Below are 6204 nucleotides of genomic sequence, written 5' to 3'. Positions count from 1 at the left end.
GGCCCCATGACCAGACCCCCACAAAAAAAAAAAAAAAAACTCAAGGACAGCCAGGAGTCAGTGGCTCACACCTGTAATCCTAGCTACTTAGTAGGCTGAGCTCTAAGAATCGCAGTTCAAAGACAGCCGGGGCAGAAAAGTCCAGGAGACTCTTATCTCCAATTAACCATCAGAAAACAGGAAGTGGCACTGTGGCTCTTCAGCTTCGAGCTGAAGAGCTGAGGGACAGTGCTCAGGCCGGGTTCAAGCCCTAGAACCGACAAAAAAAAAAAAGAAAAAGAAAATCAGGAACAGTGCCCAGGCCTTGAGTTCAAGCTTCACAACCTACAAAAAAAGCCCACCATATATTAGTAGACTCCAATTTTAATCTTTGCTTTCAAGTAAGGGGTGTGATTTCTAGTGTGCCAGTATTTTCAAACATGTATACAACATTTAAACATATTAGAGCCACAAATATAGCTATTCATAAAAACTTAAAGCCTGTGGAAAGACATTAATGTTAAACATGGTATGTCGAACAAACATGTTTCTCTGTTTCTTCCTGAAACACATCCAAAATGAGAGTCAAGGACTAAAACAAATGTAAGTGTTCAGGAGGCTGTGCACATGGTCTAGAGGATGGATGACTGTTGAGGAAGCAGTCCCTGCCTAGAGGCCAGACCTCTCCTCACAGGAAGTGCCAAACACTAGGGAGGGAGATGGTTACATCACAGGACTGAAATCAGACTATGGCCCTGAAGTAATCGGCTCTCATTTTTAGACCTGGTGAATGTGATCTTACTTTGCAGATGTGGTAAAGTTAAGGACTAGGAGTGGAAGCAATGGTACTGGGTTATCCAGGCAGGCCTATGTAAGTCACCATGAAAGTCCTCCCAGTGAGGCTGAAGGAGATTTTGCACTGAGCTTAGGATTCAGCCACGTGGAGGTGGAGCAGAGAGATCTGAAGGTGGGGCTCTCAAGGATTAGGTTGATTTAACTGCAAATAGAGGAATGCTGGCAGCCCCACCTAGAAGAGGCAAGAAACAAGAGGCTATCTTGGAAACATTGGCGGGAACTCACCCCTGTGATACTTTGATTTTGGATCTGTGAAACTGATTTTGGACTTCTGGTCACAGAACTCTGAGAGCATACATTTCTGTGGGGCTGAGCCTTTATGTTTATGTTCCTTTGTTTACAGTGGCCACAGGGGACTAACAGGGAGAGGTTGAAGTTAGGGGTAAGGAGCCTTGAAGCACCCAGAGTCCCACTTGGCCCTGTGTGATCCCACCTCAGCTGGACCTCTCTGGGAAAACTGGAATTTGAACCCAAAATGCTTCTGATTCAGGGAGGCCCACACAGTGGGGAGCAGACAAGGCTCCTGATGGAGGGGTCTGCATTCCAATTCAGGGAACCTATGGCTTCCACTTCTGTCTCTAGACGATAAAGCTCATTCCTGGCAGGAACTGAACAGCCTTGGGGGGAAAAAAAGGACTTCCAGTTACTGAAATTTGGAGTTCCAGCAACTAAAAAGCTGGCTTGCATCTTATTGTTTTACAGAGAGGCCCTTTCCAGTCTTCCAGCTCCACCCATAAAGATACTGCTTGTAATCAACCACTTAGTGGCCTGTTTTCAGGTGACTATAAACACCCACTGCAATTCTCAGACCCATTTGAAAAGAGCATCCAACAGGGAAGAGAAAACAAAACAGGAAAAAAAAATCTACTTTGATACAGCGGTACCCCAGCAATTGGACATCACCAAGCCCCAGGGCCTCTGCTCAAAGGGCTCAGGACTGCTGCTCTGTTACCTTACCTGTGGGACAGATGATATGTTTGGAAAAAGTAGGATGATGTAGGAAGTGGAAGAAAACTGAAAAAGAAACAAACAAAAAAATAGTCAAAAATGCTGGAATTCAGATACTAAGAGTGATAACAAAAGATAATCAGCCAGCCGGGCACACGTGGCTCACGCCTGTAATCCTAGCTACTCAGGAGGCTGAGATCTGGGGATCGCGGTTCAAAGCCAGCCTGGGTAGGAAAGTCCGTGAGACTCTTTTTTTTTGGGGGTCCGGGGTGAGGCCTGAACTCTGGGCTGGGCGCTGTCCCTCAACTTTTCAGCTCAAGGCTAGCATGCTACCCCTTGAGCCATAGCACCACTTCCGGCTTTTTTTTTCCTGATTATGTGATGCTGAGGAATCGAACCCAGGGCCTCAAGCATGCAAGGCAAGCGCTCTACCACTGAGCCACCTTCCCAGCCCAGCGTGAGATTCTTATCTCCAATAAACCACTAGGAAACAGGAAGTGGTGATGTGGCTTAAACAGTAAAGGCTCACCTTGAGTTGAAGAGCGCAGGGACAGCGCCCAAGCCCAGATTTCAAGCCCTAGGACTGACAAAAAAAAAAAAAAGATAATCAGCCAGGACAAATGGTATTTCCCAGTTATAGGTTTAGCCCGTTCCACATGCTCTTCTCACAGTGACCCAAGTGGGATTTGCTCTTAAGGTTGGTGAGGAAAGGAGCCTGTGGCTGCCCAGCCAATCACCAGTAAGAGAACAGAACTGGTGCTATATAGTTTCTGAACCTGGATCACTTTTTTAAAAATCTAATATATTAAACTTTATTCTTGAGTAAATAACCAAGCATTTCTCAGTTTTCTGAGGTCTCTTTAGCAGTGTAATAATTTCAGTAGTTCATCTAGACATAAGCCTTCATTGAAACCTTTTTGTTTATTTGGTTTGCCATACTTTTCCTTATTTTCTGAGTAAGGAAATATGTCCTTTGGTCCTAAAAAAGCAGTCTCATGAGTTCCAAAAAAGAAAATGGGTAGTTTGTAGGAGGTTTTACAGCTCCATCAGCAACTTCATCTACTCGAGCTGGCCAGTGAAGATAACCTTTCATCTTGGCGAAGATGAGGTCTCTGGGTTTGAAATTGCGAGTCATGTTTCTGGTGTGAAGCCTGGAGGGCCTAAGGCCCGGAGCTGGGCGGGGGGGGTGGGCGGGCGGATGGGCGGAAGGTGCCTCGGGATGTCCTGACTCCTGCTGCGGCCGCGAGCACGGAGACTGCGGGGCCTGTTGGCCGCTTGCTGGCCGAGTCCATGCAAGCCACCTGCGCCACCAGCTGCCACAAAGGCATCTCAATTGAACCTGGATCATTTAAAGCATACAGCTGGCTTGTACCTATAATCATAGCTACTCAAGCGACTGAGATCTGAGGATCACGTGAAGCCATGCTGGGCAGAAAAGTCCATGAGACTCTTACCTTCAATAAACTACTCAGAAAAAGCTGAAAATAGTACTGTATAGCTTTGAGCAAAAAGGGGCTCAGGGGCAGTGCCCAGACCCTGAGTTCAAGCCCCAGGACCAGCAAAAGAAAGAATGGCACAGTATAATAATCAGACAAAAATAAAAAATAGGTTAAGCCAGCCACCAGTGGCTCACACTTGTAATCCTAGCTACTTAGGAGGCTGAGATCTGAGGATTATGGTTCAAAGCCAGCCCAGACAGAAAGCCTGTGATACTCTGTTACTATCTATCAAAAAAAAATAAAAAGGTAGAAATAGAGCTCTGGCTAAAGTCGTAGAGCACTAGCTTTGAGCCAAAAAGCTCAGGAACATGCCCAGGCCCTGAATTCATACCCCAGGACCAGAACAAAACAACACACACATCCACCACCATCACCACCACCACCAACAACAACAACAGGTAAAATATTCAATAGGAGAAAGGGAGCTGAAGAGTTCTGGACTGGTTTAGATGATGGGGTCCCATCACTGTAGCCAGGAAGAATTTGGCTCATTGGTTAGGCCCAATTATCCTCCTACTCCCGACCTGTGGCAGAACCTTTATGGAGTTGTTCCTGGAAGAAGAGTCTGGGAAGGACAGTAGGTGACTTCCTGGAAGGTGTGCACTTCCCTTTAGTTGCTCTGGTCTCTATTAAGCTAATGGGGATCAGTCACATTCCCAGGCTAGGCCATTCTGCTTCAGGATGAATGCCCCACAACCTAAAAAACAATTGTTCTTATTTCATTGGCTAGAATAGCATTATTTGCCTATGCTTAAAGCAAATAGTTTGGCAAAGAGTATTGAATCATCTCAAAGGAATTCAGATACAACACCTTCTCCCATCAGCAGGCTATGTAGAGGCTGAGCTTCCCCTAAGTTTTCTGATTCTGTAAGAGGTTGAACTGATCTTACTTGTAAGGGAGGAAGTGGGCTAATGGTTCTGGGTAGTAGCCAATAGTGATGACTTTTGTAGCATAAGCTGTAAAGCCATAAGGCTTTGTCTTGGAAGAAGACAGACAGCAGGGAATGGAGATGGAGATGCACTTAGCTGAACAATCCTGAACTGGCTCACCAGTGGGTCCCTTCATTTATACTTTCCTTCTCTTAAAGTGGTAATGGTCTGGCTCAGAGCTAAAATGCCTTTGGAGGTTATTTGGCACAATGTTCTGGCTCTAACTTTCTGACTCCAAAAGAAAACCATTTCACCTATTCAAATGTCTGTTTTCTTACTTGAAATTTGTGGTAGTAATGTATCCACAGGGGTTGCCACCAGGATTTAGCACCATGCCTGATATACAGGAAAAGCTTAGTAAGTGACAGCAATGATCATCACTGTACATCAGCATTTGTCAGACACACAACAGGATTGCTAATTAGTTAAGAAACATTTGATTATATTCTAAGTGTAAAAGTCCCTATCAGACTTGAGAAAACTAACAACTACAAAAGTAGAGTTAGGTTGGCTGCCAGCAGATGCAGTATAGTAATGTCTAGCTAAATGCTTCTTTGAACCTAAATTTCATTCTCTTTAAAATAAGTCTCTTTCAAGCTAGGTACTTGTAATCCTTACTACTCAGAAGGCTGAGATTTGAGGATCATGGTTTGAAGCTAGTCCAGACTGGAAAGTCCATGAGTCTCTTATTTCCAATTAACCACTAAGAAAACTAGAAGTGGAATGATTAAGTGGTAGAATACCAGCTTTGGAGTGAAATAAGCTGAAGGATAGAGCCCAGGCTTTGAGTTCAAGACCCAGTAGCCCAGTATCGCTCTCTCCTCTCAAAACAACAGGAAGTCTCTTTCAGTAGATCTGATCCCCAACTCCCAAGAAACACCAGCTGAGGATAAAATAGAATCATGTTCTTACCTGTGAAGACTGGAATAAGTCCACTTGCCAGGGCCAGGCCTCTCTGACAAGCTAACTAGAAGATTCTAGAAGTCTTGAACCTAGAAGAGAAGTCATTGTGACAAACTGAGTGAGTATTTAAGTATTTCTCCTCATAAATGCTTCTGAAATCTCTCTTCTTTGGCCAGCACCACCTAGTGTTAAATAGATGAACAATGATTGCAGGGGAGGTACATTTGTAATTCATTCTCATTCTCTAGTGATTTATTTCATTGATTGGCATGGGATCATGTGTTACATGCACTCGTATAATTGCAAATGAGTGTTTGCATATGTATTTTAATAAAAAAATTAGGATAGCTTTAGGTAACAGAAAAGTTACAAAGTACAGTCATGTTCAAGAAACCAAGATCGATACACTACTATCAAACCCATGGTTGCTTAGCCTTCTCTGGTCTGGGACAGTTTCTGTTATATATATATAATATTGGCATTTTGAGAAGTACTGGTCAAGCATTTTGTAGAATGCTTAAGATTGGGTTGTTTGGTGTGTTTCTCATGATAGCCTGGGTTTATAGATTTTGAGGAAGAATACTGCAGTGGTCAAATGCCATTCACATCCTATCAGGTATACATGCTGTACCAACATGACCTCACTGATGTTAACTGGGATCATTGTGCCAAGGTAGCATATGCCAGACTCCTCCTCCTCTATACTCTCTTTCCTCGAAGCAAGCCAATAAGTTGAACCCAGTGTGTGTGTGTGTGTGTGTGTGTGTGTGTGTGTGTGTGTGAGAGAGAGAGAGAGAGAGAGAGAGAAATAAGAGACAGATACACACACACAGAGAAACAGAGACAGAGAGTCAGAGACAGACAAACTCCATTTTTTTCCCAATCCTGGGGCTTGCACTCAGGGCATGGGTACTGTCCCTGAGCTTCTTCTGCTCAAAGCTAGCACTCTACCACTTAAGCCATAGTGCCATGTCTGGCCTTTTCTGTTTACATGGTACTGAGGAACTGAACCCAGGGTTTTCATGCATGCTAGGCAAGCACTGTACCCCTAAGCCACCTTCCCAGCCCAGAAACTTCTAAAGGGGCATGA

At 44.3% G+C, this 6204-nt stretch overlaps 1 long non-coding RNA gene across 1 annotated transcript in view; it reads right to left on the bottom strand.

The window, feature by feature from the left end:
* Positions 1-5205, bottom strand: part of LOC105984636 — a 27840-nt gene extending 22635 nt beyond the window's left edge. Inside the window, exons 1-2 of the long non-coding RNA XR_001175003.1 lie at positions 5124-5205; positions 1792-1848 (exon numbers count right to left, since the gene is read on the bottom strand). This is a non-coding gene — a long non-coding RNA (uncharacterized LOC105984636). The remainder of the gene's footprint in view (positions 1-1791; positions 1849-5123) is intronic.
* Between the last annotated feature and the right edge of the window lie 999 nt (positions 5206-6204).

The sequence above is a fragment of the Dipodomys ordii genome, unplaced genomic scaffold (assembly GCF_000151885.1).
Source record: "Dipodomys ordii isolate 6190 unplaced genomic scaffold, Dord_2.0 Scaffold2, whole genome shotgun sequence".
Classification (NCBI taxonomy): domain Eukaryota; kingdom Metazoa; phylum Chordata; class Mammalia; order Rodentia; family Heteromyidae; genus Dipodomys; species Dipodomys ordii.
The sequence above is the reverse complement of the archived record's forward strand: the minus strand, read 5'-3'. Positions and strand labels throughout refer to the sequence as shown.